The sequence below is a fragment of the Budorcas taxicolor genome, chromosome 23, assembly GCF_023091745.1.
Source record: "Budorcas taxicolor isolate Tak-1 chromosome 23, Takin1.1, whole genome shotgun sequence".
Taxonomy (NCBI): Eukaryota; Metazoa; Chordata; class Mammalia; order Artiodactyla; family Bovidae; genus Budorcas; species Budorcas taxicolor.
In genome coordinates, this window is record NC_068932.1 from 32,178,641 (window position 1) to 32,199,640 (window position 21,000).

General features: G+C 44.5%; 1 pseudogene; it reads right to left on the bottom strand.

The window, feature by feature from the left end:
• Window positions 1-5,061: 5,061 nt before the first annotated feature.
• The window catches only part of LOC128068087 (guanylate cyclase 2G-like), a 37,975-nt pseudogene continuing 22,036 nt past the window's right edge, over window positions 5,062-21,000 (bottom strand).

Sequence of the window (21,000 nt, forward strand, 5' to 3'; positions counted from 1 at the left end):
TAGGTTCTGCCGTGTCTCCCCTGCAGCTGGTGGTGAAGTCTCCTTTCCCCAGATTCAAGTCGGGGCTGCAGTGGACTCTTTTGAAAGTTATTCTAATTTGGAAAGAGTAGCGACCAAGCACAGCTGAACATTTTGAGGAGACGGTAGAGAATAAGCACAAAGTCAGCACTGGGGACAGAACGCACAGGAACAGCCAACTCTGCCGAAGGGGCCTTTGTCATCAAGGCTGTGCAATTCCTATCTAAGGAGCAGGGTTGAGCCACTAGGCAGGGGTTTTAATCTTTGAAGTGATGATGTGGAAATCAGAGCAGAAACGTTTCTTTTGCTCCAAACTGAACAGTATGAAGGGAAGCGATTCTTGAGAAATCCCCATGAGTGCTAACCTAATTTTTTTTCACTATAAAGTTTTAAGATATGTATAGACATTACGTAGGTAGACACTCACTATGTTTATAGCTGATATAGACTTCTAAGATGAGAAGAAAATGACAAATTGAATAGGACTCAAGCTGCAAAAGGAATAAAACATTAGCATTAGTTTCACATGTTAATACAGCATTGCCTAAACGAAACTGCTGCTTGCACATGCCTCAGAGGGACTACCGTGACAGGTTCTCTGCAGCCTGGCAATCCCATCCTAATATGCCTTGCGATGCCCAAGGCGCTCACTATTTTTATTCACTCTGCTAAGAAATCTTGATTCAGAGAATGGCCTGACCTCATTTAGCCTTGACTGCGACATTCAAGCCCATATCTGTTTTTATCTCACTAACCTGTATTGTTCAAATGGAACCAACAAAACATCGGAAACATAAATACAAAGAAAATGAAAACAAATGGCCAGTGAAACCATGTGGTGTCTGATGCTGAGAGCACTGCCACTCCAGTGACCCAGAAAACAAAGAAAAACTGAAAGAAGTTGTCCTGGTAGAGAATCGGCAGATCCCAGAAAATATATTGAGGACCCCAGTTTGAGGCTAGCAGCTGGGGTGTCATTGGAAAAGCCTGAACTTTAAATTCTGTTCTTTGTCTTGTATAGATTTGGGCTTATTGTTGGAAAACATGTCCGCTTGTATCTCTGCATTTAATGTATTTGAGAAGTTTTAAGATCTATAGTTTGATGGTGCTTTTAAATGGTGTTAATGAACTCAGAAATTAAACTAATTCTAAAATCTCTGCAGACACAGAGTGTGTGTTTAGCAATAGGTTACATTAAAATAAGTCAATGTAGTCGAACTGGTCTCAAAGCTGGTACTCCAACCATTTGGGATCTCTTCTTCCTATAAATTCAGAATTTTTATAGCTAGCCTTTACTTCAAAAGGACAGAAGATATATTTTATCAGTTCTAATCAAAAACTCTTTAATAGCATACTCACAGCCATAATCACAAATCCTTGGCTGTCAGAGTAAAACAATGTTGTGGTAGTTTTGCTTTGTTTTATCATAATGTTTAATGATCTTGTATCTCTTTGTGGTGCTACAGAATAAATTAAATGTCTTAAAGTAAATAAACAATGACTATAGCTTACAGTGTTAATATATCATGTTGATAGCCAATTCTTCAATCCACTCAGGGGTTTCTACAACTAGAACTTCTTAGATCCACATATATTCCACTGGTGTTCAACCATTCTATCCTACATTTGCATTTGAAAATTCCAGTATTGGGTTTCTGCGCAAGGAGGTGCAGCCATTTCACATGATGAGGGTTTGGAGGAAAAGTTTTTGTGGCTATCGCTGTCTCTCAGGCCATCATGTCTCAGCAGAAACTGCACATGTTTAGACTTGAAGTTAACTAACAGGTCTATGATATTTGGTTGTATGTTTCATGTCTCACAACTTCTCTATCACTAAGAGAAACATTCTGTCTTGCAAATTCCCACTAGTGCTGAAGAAAACAGAGACATTGAGAGGAGGAGGGAACAATAATTTCCCCTTTAGGCATCCTTGGTTGATATAGAAGCAACCTGGATACAGATTTTAGGAAACTGCTCTTATCAAAATTCCTGGTTATGAGTCCTAAAGACATCTCTCTCTTAACTTGAGTAATTCAAAGGATATACATAGAGACATGGACATATACACATACATATATATACTGAGTGTACACATGCACACAAATCTCTACCTATTGGCCAACTGATAGATACAGCTTTACCTATAGCTATAGACAGATAGATATAGAGAGATGTGTGCATATACTCAGCATATGTGTATATACGAGTCTATGTCTGTGCATGTGTATGTATACACGTGAATGTGTGTGAATATGTATATTTAGGCACATGTGTGTGTGTGTATATATATATTCTCCAGGCATGTGTGTGATTGGATGCCAAAAGTTTGTGTCATAATGTCTGATGAAAAAGGCAGAAGTAGCAAAGTCTTTACTATGTGAACATAACTGTGTAGGCTTGTGGGCTAGGGCTGGAAGGGAACAAACACCCACACTTGATACAAATACAAAGACTGGACAATGATAGTCGATTATCACATCCCACGCCATCCCTACATCTGTGTATCATTTTCTAATTGTCTTTCAATGCACGAATATTCGGTTTCTCAGTTACTTCCGCTCTTTTGCACGTACGTCTATTAGTCTATTACATTGCGTTACTAGTACGCTTCCTCTCTCCCAGTAAACTGAGAGCTAAAGATCATGGAAAGTTTCCTATTTTCTTGTGTCTCCCACTGTGGTACCTGGCACAGAGTAAATACTCACTAAATGCTCTTTGAATTAATGAAATGTTCATAAGGATGGATAGATACATGGGTAGAGGAATAGATGGATATGTGGGTGGATGGATGGATGGATGGATGGGAACGGCCAGTCTCTCTGAGAGACCCCAGAGCAGAAGATGCCTTGTTTGCCTTCATGATGGGACAAAGTGCTAGCACTCAGAAACCCTGATCCCAAACCAGGGAAGAAGGTATCAGGCACGAGGAGCAACTTTTGGCCCATGGTCTCCATGCCAAGGTAGCTCCATGTTGCCTCTTCCTCTCTCCTTCTAAGCATCAGTCACGAGCTTTCAATCCTTGATGCTGAAGGGCTTTGGAGAGGAGCAGAGCCCACCACAGTGAAAATGGAATTGTGGCATCTGTGAAGGTCCTAGAATTCAACTACTCACCTCAGCATTCACCTGCTGATGGGAAGGCTCAGGCACTCAGTGGAGCTGGGTTACTGTTTGCAAAGCTCTTCCCTCGGTGCCTAGTGTCCCTCTTCCTGAAGAAAGGCAAGAATTCCACCAAACCTTTTGTCAAATTTGGTATTAAATGCTCCCATCCAACCAAAAAGCCTTATACAGAGCTCAGAAATATCTCCACAAAGGCCTCTCTGAGGTCAAGAGAAAAAGAAAATATTCCTCTTTGGTTTTCACATCTTTAGTCCTGGAAATTCAACAGAAAAAGACTCAAAGAGGACATATCATTCAACTTGCTCTGCCAATTTCAGCGGCAGCCACATGCAAGGAGTTTCACGGAATTAAAAAAAAAATACTGTAAATGCATCAGTGGTTCAGTAGATCTATAGCAAAACCCACAGAACCAACATGGGACCCCATTCTTTTTGTAAAGGGGAAATTACTCATGGCAGAATCGATGGGTTCACCTTTTCTCCTGGAGATTGAAAAATTAAATACTTCATAAATGAATTTTAAAAATCCTACTTAAAATTCAAGTCTCGATTCTGTCCTTTGCTCAGTGGATAGGAAAGAAATTAAGCAATAAATTGAGAACAGGATATTATGTATTTGGAAGGCGCAGTGCTCACAGGAAGTGAAGCCAGGCCTTCCAGCCAGAGTGTGGGGGTTCTGCCTGCCCCCAGGTGGCCTAATTCGGCTGGATTTCAGTGATTCACACCTCAGACAGAGCTTCAGCCTAGAAAACATTCCTGAGATGCCTTCAGCTGTGGGCTTAAACGTCCCTGCATTCTGATTAGCTGATAAGGATAATAAACACTAGAGGTTAGGGAGCAGGCGCTTTGCAAAGGGAGGCAGGCCCCTGGCCCCAGGCTTCATTCTCCAGCTTTCTCCTTCCCCAGAATGAAGTTGGATTCACTGCCAATTCGCAAGCTAATGGGCTGGAAACTTCTGGCAGGGAGGCAGGCTCACTGGCAGGCCTGGGAGCAACAGCCCTGGTCCCCCAGGAAATGAGTTCACTGTATCCAGTTCATCAAACTCTAGGTTTCCTCGAGGCCACAGGAATCCATATTAAAAAGCAGAGACATCACTTTGCCAACAAAGGTCCGTCTAGTCAAAGCTATGGTTTTTCCAGTGGTCATGTATGGATGTGAGAGCTGGACCATAAAGAAGGCTGAGTGCTGAAGAATCGATGCTTTTGAACTGGGGTGTTGGAGAAGACTCTTGGAGTCCCTTGGACTTCAAGGAGATCCAACCAGTCCATCCTAAAGGAAATCAGTCCTGAATATGCACTGGAAGGACTGATGTTGAAGCTGAGACTCCAATACTTTGGCCACCTGATGCGAAGAACTGATTCATTGGCAAAAACCCTGATACTGGGAAAGAGTGAAGGCAGGAGAAGGCCACAGAGGATGAGATGGCTGGGTGGCATCACCGAGTCAATGGGCACGTGTTTGAGTAAGCTCCAGGAGTTGGCGATGGACAAGGAGGTCTGGCGTGCTGCAGTCCATAGGGTCACAGAGTTGAACACGACTGAGCGACTAAACTGAACTGAACTGAACAGGGCGCCAGGGTGCCCTGAGGCCAGCTAGATGGCGCCCCCTAGTGGGAGACTGACTCAACACCCTGGAACCACAGGTGTGTGCTCAGTAGCTCCGTCATGTCTGACTCTGCGACCCGACGGACTGTAGCCCACCAGGCTCCTCTGTTCATGGGATTCTCCAGGCAAGAATACTAGAGTGGGCTGCCATATCCTTCTCCAGAAGATCTTCCCTACCCAAGGATCGAACCCTCATCTTCTGCATCGGTAGGTAGGTTCTTAACTACCGGGACATGTGAACCACAACCCCTAAACGGGATATTTAAGGCACCCCCACAGACTTTCCTGGGACCCCACAAACACCTCTGAAGAAAATACTCACCTCAGAAGATCCCTGGGACTTCAGCTTCTTTCTCAGCAAATTCGGGGAGTGGAATAGTGAAGTCTTCTCTGCCCTTCAACCAGAACGTGATTTGTTCTCCTTTGCCCTGTGGGAAGTCAAGGAGAGCTGGTGCATCTCAGAGCAGGAGGGGCTGTCTGTCAAGTGTGGTCTCTCTGCAGACAACTCAGGTCATCCTTGCTGGCTTCCTGAGAATCATGTCTGTAGCCCAAACTGCAACCAGGCAGGAGCTGCCTCCATAAGGGACAAGCTTCATCACCGATGAAAGCGTGATCATGTCCTTGGACTAGGCTGATAAGCCCAAATGGACACTCAGCAAGTGGCCTAGGGGGTGAGGGCCAGTGGAGTCTCAATCTACTGCAAAGAAAAGCTTTTAAAGTAATAATAAAATCTGTTGAGCTCTTACCGTGAGCAGGCCACCAGGGGAAACACCTCACATCCAGGTTCACAACACTCACAGCCACCCTGTGAGGGCAGTCTTATCACTGTTCCCATTTTACAGATGATAAAACCAAGCCACCAGATCAGACAGCTAGGAACTAGTGGGGACAGGATTCATAGCTAGGTCTACACTTCCGCCATCTAAAAAAAGCTTCCTCTTACCTGACATTAGATGACGCCAGAGCCAGGCTTAGTAAACTGAGGAGTTGAAGGTAACCCCCCCTCCCTCCACTTCACTTCTTTCCCTGGACCCTGACACTCACTCAAGCTCCCAGAGTCCCAGTAACCACTCACCACCCCCACTGTGAACATCTCCAAGCTGTGAGAAGCACCACCACCCCCAGAAAGGCAAGATTTATCAAAAAGATGAGGCTGTTTCATGGTACATTTCAGTGATGGACTGGGAGCCAGCATGGAGAGAAGGCAGAGGGAGAGGGAAGAGATACTGAAATGTGTAGAGATGAGACGAGGCCTAAGCGCTCCCAGACCAATGGGCTTCCATCACCTCCACCTGGGCACTTTAGACTCAGGAGAAGGGAAATAGAAGAATGTGGGCACGATTATTCCCGGGTTGTATTTGCTGTTGCTTCGTGTGGGAGACTATTTCATTCTGGGGTGTTCAGGCAGAAGCCAGGAGACCAGCGCAGCAAAGAGGAAGGAGGCGTCGCACAAGAGGTTAGTCTAGGTGGGAGCCAAGGTCACAGATTCCATGTTTGACCATCAAGGCAACCATACAGCCCTCTCTGGAGGAAGACAACTGGCAATCAAGAGCGCTCTACGTGGACCTCAGTGATCTCCATGAACCAGGGCATGGAGACTCACTCATTCCATTAAGTTCCTTGACATCTCCTTCCGGGACCCAAATGGCCCTGGTCTTACCTTCACTGGAATGGTGCCTCTCTTTTGCAAATCGTACCCCCCCACCAAATGCCAGCAGGATGCCTGCAGTACTCTGAGAGACCTGGATCCGGACAGCTGCCAGAAACCAGTTACAGTCTAGTCATCACCATGGTTGTGAATTTCCTATGGATGTTAAAAGTAGAGCAAAGGCTGAGGGAACACCTCACACTTGGCTCAAATTCTGGCACTGCCAGCACGTCTCATTAAGCGAATCACAGACAACATCTCCCACATCTGGGACACATGGGCTGGGACCCTAAATCATACGGACACTTCTCACACGCTGCTGGGTGTTGCTCAAGCTTTAATAGGTTCAGTTTAAAAATAAGAACTGACTCCATATGCAAGTTGGTGTTCCTGATGGATGGAGGTCAGCTGGGCCCCTCGGGTTCCCTGGGATGGTACCAGAACTGAGATATACCACCGAAAAGGTCCTTTGTAACTTGAACTGCAACCAAAGTGAGGCTTGGAGCCTACCTCAGCACTTCCAATTTCATATTTTATCCTTGAAGTCTTATAAGTGAAGACAGTGTTTTAAATCTGGATTTGGGAACTCAGTTGATTAACTTAGACAAGAAAGTAATCAGACGGGAGAAGATTTTATGTGTGTGTTTTATGTGCTGTGAAAGATTTACAAATTCAAAAGAATGTTCATCTAAATTTTTTAATATTTAAATCACTGAATAATTAGTTTTCCAGTTGATAAATGTCTCAGTCAAGAAATGGCATATATATGTCTAGCAATAATCAGTGCAATAAAACTTCTCTGAAGCAAAAGAATTTGATGTTCCCCAGAGTTCCTGGCCATAGATTTCTTTGGTATCACCAAAACTATACACCAAGTTTGGCGCATTGCTACTGACAGGCCAAATTCTGCCTACCAGCTGTGTTTGCAAATAGTTTTATTGGAACATAAACACACCCAGCATTTACAGGTTGCAAACTGCTGCTTCTGCATGGCAACAACAGTTACATAGTTGCAACAGAGATTATAGCCTGCAAAGCCTAAAATACTTACTCTCTGGTCCTGCTCAGAAAGTTGGCCAACTCCTACTCCTTATTTAAATGATCTTACCCTATGTGTACATGACTGTTTAGGATGGAAAGTCTTAGAAGGAGCTGTCACGTGTGTTTACAGGGCTCCATCAAGAGCTCAGTGCAAAGGCTTATCTACAAAGCTTGCAGCCAGTGTTGTCTAAAATGGATAATGATCTTGTCCTTCAGATGGAAAAGAGTAGACAAAATGCAAATGGTCTTCTAAAAGTACTCTCTGGTTAAAGATAGGGGACCAGAGGGACAGCGAGCTTGTGTTTGCAAAGTGCTGTAAACAATACCCACGCAAACTGCTGCTTTCCATTCTGGACGCCACGTTCATGGTGTCTCCAAACAGGCAGCATCTGGGCATGGTGACTCCACCACGCCAGCCACCACGGGACCTGCAAAGCCAAGGACAGAGGGGCACGGCCAGTCCGCAATTTCCCCAGTGTCAACTCCACAACGCACACCCAGTCAGCAAATGTTTGTCAACTACTCTCCTGGGGCAAAGTTTGGCAACAGATTTCAAGGTTTACAATGAGGCAAACTACAGAATTCACAGACTCTGAGCAGAAAGCAACATAATCAGTTGTTATGGGTTGAATATCTGTGTGCCCCCCCTCACATTCACACGTTGAATCTCTAAACTCAATACAATGGTATTAGGAAGTGGGACCTTTAGGTGGTAATTAGAGGAGATCATGAGTGTAGGCCTCTTTTGATGGGATTAGTGCCCTTGTAAGAAGAGGAATTGGGCTTCCCAGGTGGCACTAGTAGTGAAGAACCCGCCTGCCAATGGAGGAGACATGAGACGTAGGTTCGATCCCTAGGTCTGAAAGACCCCTTGGAGGAAGGCATGGCAACCCACTCCAGTATTTTTGCCTGGAGAATCCCAGGGACAGAGGAGCCTGGTGGGCTATAGTCCATGGGGTCGCAAAGAGTCAGACATGACTGAAATGACTTAGCCCTGAAACGAACAGGAAGAGACACCAGAGTTCTCTCTCTTTTTCCACATGAAGACGCAGCCAGAAGGCACTCTACACGCTTGAATAGGTAGAACCCACTGTGGTAGAATCCTTGAGCTTAGACTTTCCAGCCCCCAGAACTGTCAGAAATGTGTGTAGTTTAAGCCACCCAGTCTATGTACGGCATTTTAACAACCAGGCTGCTGCTGCTGCTGCTAAGTCGCTTCAGTCGTGTCCGACGCTGTGCGACCCCATAGATGGCAGCCCACCAGGTTCCCCCGTCCCTGGGATTCTCCTGGCAAGAACACTGGAGTGGGTTGCCATTTCCTTCTCCAATGCATGAAAGTGAAAAGTGAAAGTGAAGTTGCTCAGTCGTGTCCGACTTGTAGCGACCCCATGGACTGCAGCCCACCAGGCTCCTCCATCCATGGGATTTTCCAGGCAAGTGTACTGGAGTGGGGTGCCATTGCCTTCTCCTAACAACCAGGCTGACTAAGACATAAACCAATGATGATGTTATTCATGCACTGGGGATGTACACAAAGCGTCAGCAGCACAAACATAGGAGTGGTTAACTCTGGTTAGGAGTCAGGGTCTATTTTAGTTGAGGTGTGGAGGAGAGGGAGGAAAAGGTCTGGCTACCATAATTTGCAGGGTCCAGTCTCAAATGACAATAAGGGATCTTCCATTCAAAAATTATCAAGAATTTCAAGACAGTGACAGAATAGCATTTAATCAAGTGCAGATCATCTATGCCCGAGTCACAGGCCCATGAGTTTGATAATTTGATGGTGAGGCACGGATGCAAAGCAGTTCTGGTAGTAACAGTTCTGGTTTGGAGGCTCCTCCTTCTTTTGGGCTAAGCACCTTGGAATCTTTGTGTGTGCTTGTTGTTACCAAGCAATCTGGCTAAGTAGAAACACACAAGCAAAGATGATTCAATCTTTTCTTCCCCCTTGAGGATTTTACCGTTTGGTTTCGGGGCTTCTGAAAGCCTCAGGCCTAGGGTGTGGATTTAGAACTATCTGCTGCTGACTTTGCTTTCACTTTTCACTTTCATGCATTGGAGAAGGAAATGGCAACCCACTCCAGTATTCTTGCCTGGAGAATTCCAGGGACGGGGGAGCCTGGTGGGCTGCCGTCTCTGGGGTCGCAGAGTCGGACATGACTGAAGCGACTTAGCAGCAGCAGCAGCTGCTGTATCTGGGCCACAAGGCCACCTGCCCTTAGTGCTGTCTACCTGTGTGGAGACCAGTCCGGAGCTTCAGTTTCTCCTTGGGCATGTGCCCAATCTGAAAGTGGATAGTGGCACCGAGGAAGTGCAAGGACATCGTGGCAATCTCGTCCACATGTCAGATTCCAGTGCAGATGGGAAGTCTGCTAGCCACCATGTATGTATCTCCAATGGTTTCAGCCTGGAAACAAAGGAAGAAACGGCTTTGTGTTCTTCCCAAAGGAGGCTGGGAGTGAGGGGATGAGTGCAAGTCAAGGCCCCTCGCTACTGATCCTGCTTTGGGCCCCACCCTTGGAAGGGCCGCACTCCATAACCTCCACCCCGTCCAAGTCCTAGCATTTCCTCAAGGTCCCACCCTTGTGTTTCCTCCATGAACCCTTCCTTTCTCAACCCTTCCTTTCCTCCATGAACCCTTCCTTTCTCAACCCTTCCTTTCTCAACCCTCTTCCCCAGTCATGGCTTTCCCTTCTGAAATCTGAGGCTGCCGGTGACCGTATTCTCCCAACCCAAGTTCAAAACTAGTTAGGCAGACAGCGACACACTGATGAGGCAAACCTTGTAAGATCACCTGGGTCCATCAAGGGCAGTCCATCTTATCCAACCTGGAATAGCTTCACTCCACAGAAGGGCCCTTAGGTACCATTATGCATACATTTATACTATACAAAATATATAAATGTAGGCATCTGTCTTCTTTTTCCCTAATCCTCCTAATAAAATCATCTTTCAGATCCTTCATTCATAAGAGATAATAAATGACAAGCAGAAGTATAAACTTACAGCTCCTTTCAGATCCATCTGCATTTCAGCAGATTCCAACGATGATGGTAAAGGTGAAATTTCAGGCCTTAGCCAGGCAGTAAGAACACGTCTGCCTCCTGGTGACACTGAAATTACCCAAAATCAACAAGCACACAAGTCAAACTGCTTCTAGGCTACCTCACCCCACCTTGGGCACATCCTTTAGAAATACAAACTGATTAGTTCACGCAAAGCATAGCTGAGAAGAAAACGCTAAAAGGCAATCCCAGAGGAGCATCTTCTAAGCAGAGCAGCTTCTGTTTTTGTTGGGTGAATACGATCTGCTCTTTGCGACTGTCTGTACTATCTTTCTATCCACTCTTGAATTGGGGCTACATCATTGGGGAACTTTGGGGGAATACCACTGAGGATGTGTTGCCAGAGGACATGATTACATTGCCCCTTCCTGATCCAGGACCATAGGCAGAGAGCCCTGCCATCAGAGGTCAGAGCTGATGAGCTTGTGGCTGCCCACCTGGTGTGTTTGAACACGGGCATCCTGGAGTCATCATCTGGCCCCACCAGAAAACATATAAAGTGGCCTTGTCATTAATGAATGAAGTCAAACTGTCGGCTCTTGTTCTCTTCCCCTGCAAAACTCATCTTTCATTCTCGGTGACCTTGTTCATACATCTCCAGAGTAATAGTACTAGTCAGGTAGTTGCTATCTGACCTTTAGTCATGAGTCTGATAATCTAAGCTTGAATTGCTAAAGATCACAGTAATAGAAGTGAGACACACCGGATTCAAAGACAATCTTTAAAGGAGAGTAAATGTGAGCCTCTCTGAATATGAAAAAGAAATATTCAGGAGGGAACTGGAGGAATTAGCCAGTAGAAGGTCAATGCCTGTTTGAGAAATGTGTTTACTGTGAGATAAAATAATGGAAGGAAACAGAGGGAAGAGCTGATGATTCTTGACAAGCACCTACATCTGTGATGAATCAAGCCCTTTTCCAAGAAAACAAACAAGAATCAAATATTGAGTTTCTGCCATGAATTGAGATAGACTGCCAGCCTAAAATAGAGCCTTCTTCCTGACTGATGTCTTGGGCTGAATTCATCTTCATTCTTGCCCAGGGGGGACAGCTACAAGGGTCATGTGTGCCCCCACGACCCAGGAAACCAGGTATCTCACCTTATACACGTCATAGGTTTTAATGATGTGATCAAATAAACTGTACGGCTCATTAAGGAGCTTCACAACTTGCAGTGGGGAGCTGAGAGAGCAGAGTTTTGTGAATCCAACAATGTCAGAGAAAAAGATTGTCACGGACTCAAAATGCTCTGGTTCCACGGACATTCCTGCTATAAGCTGTTCTCCAGTAAAGCTGAAAACAGAGAATAAGGACATTTTTGAATAGTATCTTATTTATACTGCCTCCTACACATCCCTACAAAGTCTCCCTGGTAGACCTTTTTTGCTTCAGTGCATTGGATTTTTGGTTAACAAGAATCCATCATCTAGAGGGAATTTTCTGACACCCATCTCCCAGCCTGCATTTTCTCTAAAGAGATTTTTTAATTGGTAGGTATAAATTCGGGGAGGGGTGAAGAGCAGGTCACATAAATGCCTTTTCAAAAAGATTTTCTCCCTGAGGGAACTGCATTTTCCCCTACTGGTTATAGAGTTGATTAGAAAGACTCAGCCTGCAGATGTGGAAACAATTGTGAACACTCATCAATTCATTAATTAACATTTTTGCTTCTATCAACCAATCTCACATCAACACATTCAAATCGCCAACCCCCTTTTTCTGTCAAGACACAGGGAAGGGTACAGGAATTTTAACAGCAGATGCTCTGTCGAGTGTTCAGAGAGTGCCCAGGTGATAACAGAGCCAAAAACGAAGCAAGTTTTGAATCTGAAGTTAGTAGTGCGTATTGTGCAAAGTATCTGGACAGACGTATAATATAAATAATCTGATAGTGAAGAACAGGGAAGCCTGGTGTGCTGCAGTCCCTGGCGTCCCAAACAGTGGGACACGACTCAGAGACTGAACAATAATCTGAATAGACCGAGAGTATCGGACTCATGCGGAGAAGGCGATGGCACCCACTCCAGTACTCTTGCCTGGAGAATCCCAGAGACGGGGGAGCCTGGTGGGCTGCAGTCCATGGGGTCGGGAAGGGTCGGACACGACTGAGCGACTTCACTTTCACTTTTCACTTTCATGCATTGGAGGAAATGGCAAGCCACTCCAGCACACTTGCCTGGAGAATCCCAGGGACGGGGGAGCCTGGTGGGCTGCAGTCCATGGGGTCGGGAAGGGTCGGACACGACTGAGCGACTTCACTTTCACTTTTCACTTTCATGCATTGGAGGAAATGGCAAGCCACTCCAGCACACTTGCCTGGAGAATCCCAGGGACGGGGGAGCCTGGTGGGCTGCGGTCTATGGGGTCGCACAGAGTCGGACACGACTGAAGCGACTTAGCAGCAGCAGCAGCCGCATCGGACTCATGAAGCCAGAGCGCCGTCTAGTGGTAGCCTCCTATTGCTGCATTCACTACATTCCATCTTTTACAGATCTATATTCTGTAAGTCCTGTGGATTAGAGGGCATTTGCTTCTGTCTCCCTTTACAAAATGTACCAAATTACACACAGAATGCTTGACCCATTTTAGAAGAGCCTAACAGTCTCTTAAGAAAAGAACAAAGGAAATTGTCTCTCCATGTGGGGCCTCCTTAAACAGCAATGGTGTTGCTTGCTGGTCCTTTTGTCAAGGCCCCCCGGAACTTTGGAATACCTGGGCAGCATTGTGGACAAAAGCTGATCCATCTTCCTCTTCTCTGCCAGCAGCTGGTTGGTCCTCTCTCCCACCACCTCCTCCAGGTGATTGGCGTACACTTCCAGCTTGCTTACCACACTGTCTCTAGTACACTCACGCAGCTTTAAAAGAACCCAGAGTTCTTTGTCCAAGAACTTTAGGGCCACAGTGGAACACAGCACCCAAGTATACATTCCAAGACAGCAGGTCTTGCCCTTCAGCTTTCATCCTCAAGGGCTGCCAATGGACAGCAGTGAAAAGCCACTGGCCATAGACACGTGGCAGGACAGTCTGTCCTTTACCAGCCCTGTGATCTTGAACTGCCCGCTTCTTTCCAGCCTCAGTTTCTTCATCTGAGACATGAGGATAATAATACGTACTTCACAGGGTCCTTCAGAAAATTCAGCGAGGCAGTGAGTACTGTGTCTGCTACTCAGCAGGCACTGAACAAACAGCAGCTTTCACTGCCCTCCCCACACCACTCTTCCTACATGTTTTATGTCACTGTCATGGGCGTGCAGAAATGTAGGTTTCAGGATGAGTTGTTCTTTTCTCTTCAGCTGGCAATACCAGATGTTTTCTTTTCTGGTGACAGATATCAGGGGCATTTCTAGATCCCATAGGCTCTTGTTTTATTTATTTATTTATTTTTTGAGGTGCGTAGGAATGATTTTATTTTTTTTTTCTTGCTTTTTATTTTACTTTTTAAAATATAAATTTATTTATTTTAGGCTCTTGTTTTAGAGGCGTCTTCAGAGTAATCAAATTTTTCATCTTTCACATGAGGGGACTGAGGCTCTTATAGGAAATACACTTACCTTACATTGGCGACCCTATTTTCTAAGTAAAAAGTATTCACTGACCTGAGGCCTACTATTTAAAACTATTTTGATATGGAGAATGCAGAACACAGAGCTGTTCTGTTAAGAATGTATAGTGGAATGGCCAAATTAGGAGTAGATGCCCGACTCCTACCCAGGCATCTATCAACTCCAGCTACTTCTCAAAGGCTGTACCTTCTGACATTCAATGGGTCAAAAGATGACACAGTGACCCTCATGTGAAGCCACTACTGAGAAAACTATTCAAGAAGCATGAATAATTAAAGTCAATAACCTACTCTAAGTTCGGTGAATAGTTTTTTTATCCTACCATCTAGTCCCAGTGAATGAGTCATAACCCCCTGGAATGCTGGCTTGAAAAAGATTCTGAGGTCATATAAGAACTCCTTGGGAAGGAGAGTCTTGATTGATAAGCAGTATCTGGGGTGGACAAAGGAGGGCAATGAAAGTCTGATCCTTGTTTATGTCATTTATGGAATAAAGGGAGAATCTGCCACTAGACTTCAGCCAGCATGTGGCACAGTGCTTTGTATATGATGTGCACTGTATGAGTATATGATGAAGGAAGAAAAGGAAGGGAGGGAGGGAGGGAGGCACACAGAATCAGTCATAGTCACAGAGCTTTAAAATTCTGATGGTTCAATAATTAGGAGAAAACCTCTGCTACATACCTAACTCACCCTCCGGACAGGCTTCCTGTAAAATTTGATGGAACAGAAAGTGGGCCTTTTCTCTGGAGATTCAGCCCAGCATGCCTTCACCATGACCACCATAATTTCATTTCCCTCCTCCTCCGATAGGGAAGGTCGATGTGGCTCAGAGGCCGTAGGGTCCTTGATTCGGTGGATGATTTCTGAAATCCATTTGGAGTTTAGGTAGCTCAATGCCTGAACTTTGGGCCATTGAGGACACTTCACTTTAAACAGAGGTGTTTTCAAATTTACAAATTCAGTTTTTAAGCAAATCAAACAGGCTAAAATTTCAAAGAAATCTGAATATTTTACAGGAAATATTAGAATTCTCCTGGAAAATGAGGACTCCTAATGTATACCATTATTAACCTGATTTTTTTCTAATAAAACTTTTCTTGAAATGAAGGATATCTCCCCGTGATCTCAGGAATATATATGCGTTTGGTACTAGAAACACTCTAAGTGCGCTTTATGAAATTTGCATTACCAGTAAAATTTTTCATAAAAGTTATTTTAACAAACAATAAATTGTAACTAGTATGTTCTGCTTCTGTGTCCAACTATGTAAACCTGCTTTCTTTCACTTCCTCATTAGCATCTACAGACTTTTATTAAACATTCTGGTTTGTAGAGGAAATAATATTGATAACAATGTACGTGTTTTTGTTATAAAAACCCTGTGGGTGTGACAAAATGAATGAATCTTAAATTTTTTACTAAGTGTAAGAAGCCAGTCTGACAAGGCTACATTCTGTGTGATTCTGTGTATATGATATCCCAGAAAAGGCAAAATTGTAGACAGAAAATAGATCAGAAGCTTCCAGGAATTGGGGGAGGAGAAAAAGTTACATAGGGGAAGCACTGGGGATTTTTTTATGGTTGTGAACTATTCTGCACAAAATTTGCACTGGTGGGTCGTGGCACTGTGTATTTGCCAAAACCCACAGGACTTTATAGCACAAAGAATGAATCATAAAGAATGCAAGTTTAAAAATATATCAGTTGGGAGACTGGACAACTGCAAGACAGAATACAGACAGAGACCAAAGAATCTGGTTTACAAATGCGTGACATGACCTCACTGAAGGGGGAGGGAGTAAAGCACTGATGGAAGCAGCTTCTAAAATGAGAAGATAGGGACTTTCCTGGCAAGTCCAGTGGTTAAGATTCTGAGCTTCTGCTGTAGGGGACATGGGTTCAATCCCTGGTTGGGGAAGTTCCACAAGCCACTAGATATATTAAAAAAAAAAAAAAAGAGTTCTCTTAAGGTGGTCCTTGGTGTTCACTTCCTTAGTGGTCCAATGGTTAGGAATCTGCCTTGCAATGTAAGGAATGTTGGTTTGATCCAGGTCAAAAAAGTAAGATCCCACATACCACAGGGCAATTGAGCACATAGGTGGCAACAAAAGAACCTGCATGACTCAATGAAGATTCTGCACGCCGCAACTAAGACTTAATGCAGCTAAATAAATAAATATTTAAAAATAAAATAAAATGAGTAGGGATGGTAAGACTAAAGTCAAAAGGAAATGTCCCTAATCACTATCCTCTAGCTGGTAGAACTGCTTCTCCTGGGGATTCAGGTGAACAACTCTGATACTACTGTAAACATATACTGGGATTGAACAAATAAGTAAACGGGTGGCAGATGGCGGGAGCCAGGATGCTCGCTATTGGAAAAGGAGGTTATGCATAAGTGATGGGGAGAGAATAAAATAAACGAACCGTGCAATAATGACACTGGAGATGTCAACATGAACTCATGTTTACCTTAACACAGACACAGATGGGGAGTTAATGATATGAATGTGTGTGTACATGTGAGTTAGTATACACACACATATTATCTCACTCTGTCTACTAAGAGGGGCTAGAAACAACAGTATGCCCACAGCAACAAGCACATCTAGCATCCAGGTGTTCATGTTCCAATAAAGGAGTCGAGTTTCTTAAAAAAAAAGCAGTTGACTCTAGTACTGAGGCAGGGAAAATCCAAGATGAGGCTAAAGCATCTTATACCACCAGAAACTAAGGAAGCACAAAATAAAACCCTGCAACAGGTATATGTCAAAGGTATACAGAAGACAATCGAAATGAAATGGTCAAAGATAAAACAATCTGAGCAAAAAAGTAGTATTAGATAACTCAAAATATAAAATAACTATCTCATACAATAAATTATATATACATATCATAAATGAAATATAATAGGTAACTGAATGAATAAATAAATGGGAGAGCGTAGACAAACCCGTAGAAATAAATTCCAAAGAATTTATGCAGATTGTTCTCCATTTAAGGCGGTGGAGCACACGCCCCTGTCCTTAGGAGAAACCTTCCCATAGTGACTTCTTTCTCAAGAGGACAGTATAGGGAGAGAGGAAATCAAGTCTCAAACGTTAGTGTTAGCGGGTCTCAGAGTCAACTGGGGAGCTAATTAAAACACAGATCCTGGGCACATCCCTCTACTTTTCAATTCAAATAACCCTCCAGGTGATTCTGATGCCCGCTAAACTGAGAGTATGAGTGCTCAGTCACTAAGCTGATTTCGACTCTTATCGACGCTATGGACTGTTGCCTGCCATGCTCCTCTGTCCATGGGTTTCTCCAGGCAAGAATACTGGAGTGGGTTGCATGCGGTGTGCTTCTCCAGGAGATCTTCCTGATCCAGGGATTGAACCACTGTCTCCTGTGTCTCCTGCATTGGCAGGCAGATTCTTTACCCCTGCGCCACCTGGGAAGCAATAAAATGTTTGAGAACCATTGGTCTAATGTGTGCAGGGAATTGATATTGTTCCCAGGACCAGGATTTGTTTGCAGGGATGTAGAGGTTAATGGAAGGGAGTGTTTGCCCATAAACGATGTGCTTATTGTACCCTTCCTGGTTGTGGTCCTCTGTACCCATCGTCCCCTGTGACTGCCTCTCATTCAGCTTGGTGAGCAGATGACCACAATGAGGGGGAAATGCACTCACTGTCCATAGTCTTTCCACACACCCCCTCCCCACCCAGCTGACACAATCACATGGCAGCTGAGCTTAACAAGGGTAGGTGGGCTTCCACCCGGGTTCAGTGGGAACCTGTTAGCTGCTTGGTTCCAAATTCAGATGCCCCTGGATTTGAGATCAACCTTTTGGGAGGAGTCTCACCTCTCCTACATTTTGCCACAAATTAGAAACCAGAATCTGCTTTCAAAGTGACTAGTACACTCAGAAAGGCTCCTTACTTGAAAAAGTCTCCAGGAAATGCACAGTGATTTAAAGAAGCGGTTTGGGATGGGCCATCAGGGATGGACTAGAAATGGTAGGGAAGGCAGTAAACAAAAGGGGGAAAAGACAAGGGCCCTTCAGGTGGTGCCAGTGGTGAAGAATCCACCTGTCCATGAAGGAGATGCAAGAGACACAGGTTCAATCCCAGGATCAGGAAGAAGATCTCCTGGAGAAGGAAATGGCTACTCACTCCAGTATTTTTGCCTGGAGAATCTCGTGGACAGAGGAGCATGGCGGGGTATAGTCCATGGGGTTGCAAAGAGTCAGACATGGCTGAGCACAGCACTGCAAGGGGAAAGAAATCAAGAGAGGAAGGTGGGCTGGTTTACACGCCAACTCACACTCTCTCTCACACACACACACACACACACACACACATCCTCTCTCCACAACAGTGGTTCTCAACCTGAACTACATGTTAGAATCACTTGGGAAACTTTAGAGACCCAGATGCCAAGGTCATACCCCAAACCAGTGACATCAGGCTCTCTGAGGCTGAGATCCAAACCTCAGACATTTTTTAAGTGCCCCAGGAAACTCCAATGTGCAGCCAAAGTGGAAAATAACAGTGCTGGGGGTTACGCCTACTGTGCATTTTTTAAACAAGTTTGATCAGGTCTTGCTTCACCTCCCATTACTTTTGCCTTTAATTCCCTCATGGAATGTGTTCAGAGACAATCTGGCTCCCCAAATCTCTCAAACCTGAATATATCCTTTGTAAGTAGAAAATTGGACACCACTTAGCAGAAAATTTAAATATGTTTAAAATAGGTCTACCTTTTCAATTTCGTGAACAGAAATCTACCCTTAAGAAATATTCACACATGTCCACAAAGATTCATGACTACTCACTGCAGGAGTTTGAAACAGAAAAAAAAAAAAGGGACACAATCAAATGTCTACCAATCAGTAATACTGGATTGGTCAAGAAGTTCATTTGGGCTTGTTTGTACCGTCTTGACCCAAATGAACCTTTTGGCCAGCCCAAGATATAACATAACCTTACAGTGAAAACTGTTGTGGTCCTTAAGAAAGAACAAAACAAATTTGTACTTACAAATATGGAGCAAGAGATGCCCAGACAGAGGGCAATTTCACTGGAGTGAAAGTGTGTCACTTTGGAGGCATATAAAAGTGGCCAGTGTGAGTAAAAGGAGCAAGGTATGAGAGGCAGAATTAGGAAGAGGAAGGCTAAATGCTGGTCCCCAGAGAGATATGCCTGTGTCCTGATCCACAGGACCTGAGAATGTGACCTTATTTGAAGAAAAAGTGTCTGCAAAAAAATTATCTGGGGTTGAAGTGTTCATCTTGGATTATGTGAGTGGGCCCTGATCCAAGGACAAGTGTCTTCATAACAGACATACAGAAGAAATGTACACAGGAGATGTGGCAATGTGAAGATGGAAGCAGAGACTGGACCTACGTGGCCACAAACCCAGGAAGGCTGGGGCAGCTGCCTTGAAACAGGCAAAGACTGGGCCTCCCCCAGAGTTTCTAGAGGGCGCTCAGCCCAGCTAAACCTTGATTTTGGACTTCTAGTCCCTAGAACTGTGCAAGAATATTGTTTCAATCTAGCCAGCTGTGGTCACAGCCCTTGTTTTAGTTGCTAAGTCATGTCCGACTCTTTGCAACCCCATAGACTATATAGCCTGCCAGGCTCCTCTGTCCATGGTATTTTTCAGGCAAGAATACAATACTGGAGTGGGTTGCCACTTCCTTCTCCAGGGGATCTTCCCAGACCTGGGATCAAACCTGCTTCTCCTGCCTGGCAGGTAGAATCCTTACCACTGAGCCACCAAACACTAATAGAAGTCACAGAGGCTCCATCAGAGGCCTTCAGTGATCTTGCAGGCTATTTATTGTAAGGACTTATCTTTCACTCCCCAAATGGGAAGTCAGGGGGAGATTCTGGGTAGAGAATTGACACAATCTGACTCATTTTCTTCCAGAACTGCTCTGCCTGCTGTAATTGAATGAAGTATGTAGTTCTGAGTTTCTTAATTTTTTTGTAACCAAACTGTAATTTGTCTTCTAATTCTTTAAGAAGGAATATGAATTTTAAAAATGAAAAAATAAGACTGGAATAGATTCTAAATTAATAAACATCTCACAAAACAAAGAATAAAAGCAAGCATTTAAAAGGTAGTTCTCACTGCTGTTCTTAGTTTCTCAGTTGATTCCGACTCTTTGCAACCCCATGGACTGTAGACCCCAGGCTCCTCCGTCCATGGGATTCTCCAGGCAAGAATACTGGAGTGGGTTGCCATGCCCTCCTCCAGGGGATCTTCTCAACCCAGGAATTGAACCAGGGTCTCCTGCACTGCAGCTGGATTCTTTACCAGCTGTGCAACCAGGGAAGTAACTGACATCAATGATAGCCTGCGCTTCCTGATATGAAGAAGTATCCTACATCCAGCCATTGGGAAACTGACAAATTCAGGTAGTAGTGCATTCTACAATACAAGAGATCTGGACTCTGAAAATGTCAGTATCTTAAAAGACCAAAAAAGGGTGAAAGGATGGAACTGTTCAAAAAGGGTCTAAAGATATAAGATTTTTGAAATAAAAAACTGACTCTACAGGAAAGAAAAAAGGATAGGCTGAATGGAAACTGACAGGAAAGAAAAAAGGCTAGGCTGAATGACCAAGCCAGCCAAAGAGTCTCTCCCAGCATTACCTGCTGGTGTCAGGTTTTGATCATCAAAAGGTCCAAGGTCCTGGTGGTGGATCAGCTCTCTCATTAGGATGGCAAAGCTGTAAACATCTCCCTTCGGGGTGCCAGACTGGGGCACCTGGGGGAGCCACAGTAGTTCTGGGGCTGTCCAGTAAGAACTCTGCAAAGCCAAGATTGTCAAAGGTCAGAGCTGCTGGGTGGAACAGGAATAGTCACCCCTTCTCTTTCCAGGAAGCACAGGAGCCCTGAAAGTATCCAGCCCCCGAGAAGTTGGCCCTGATGGTTGGAGGCATCTCCGTA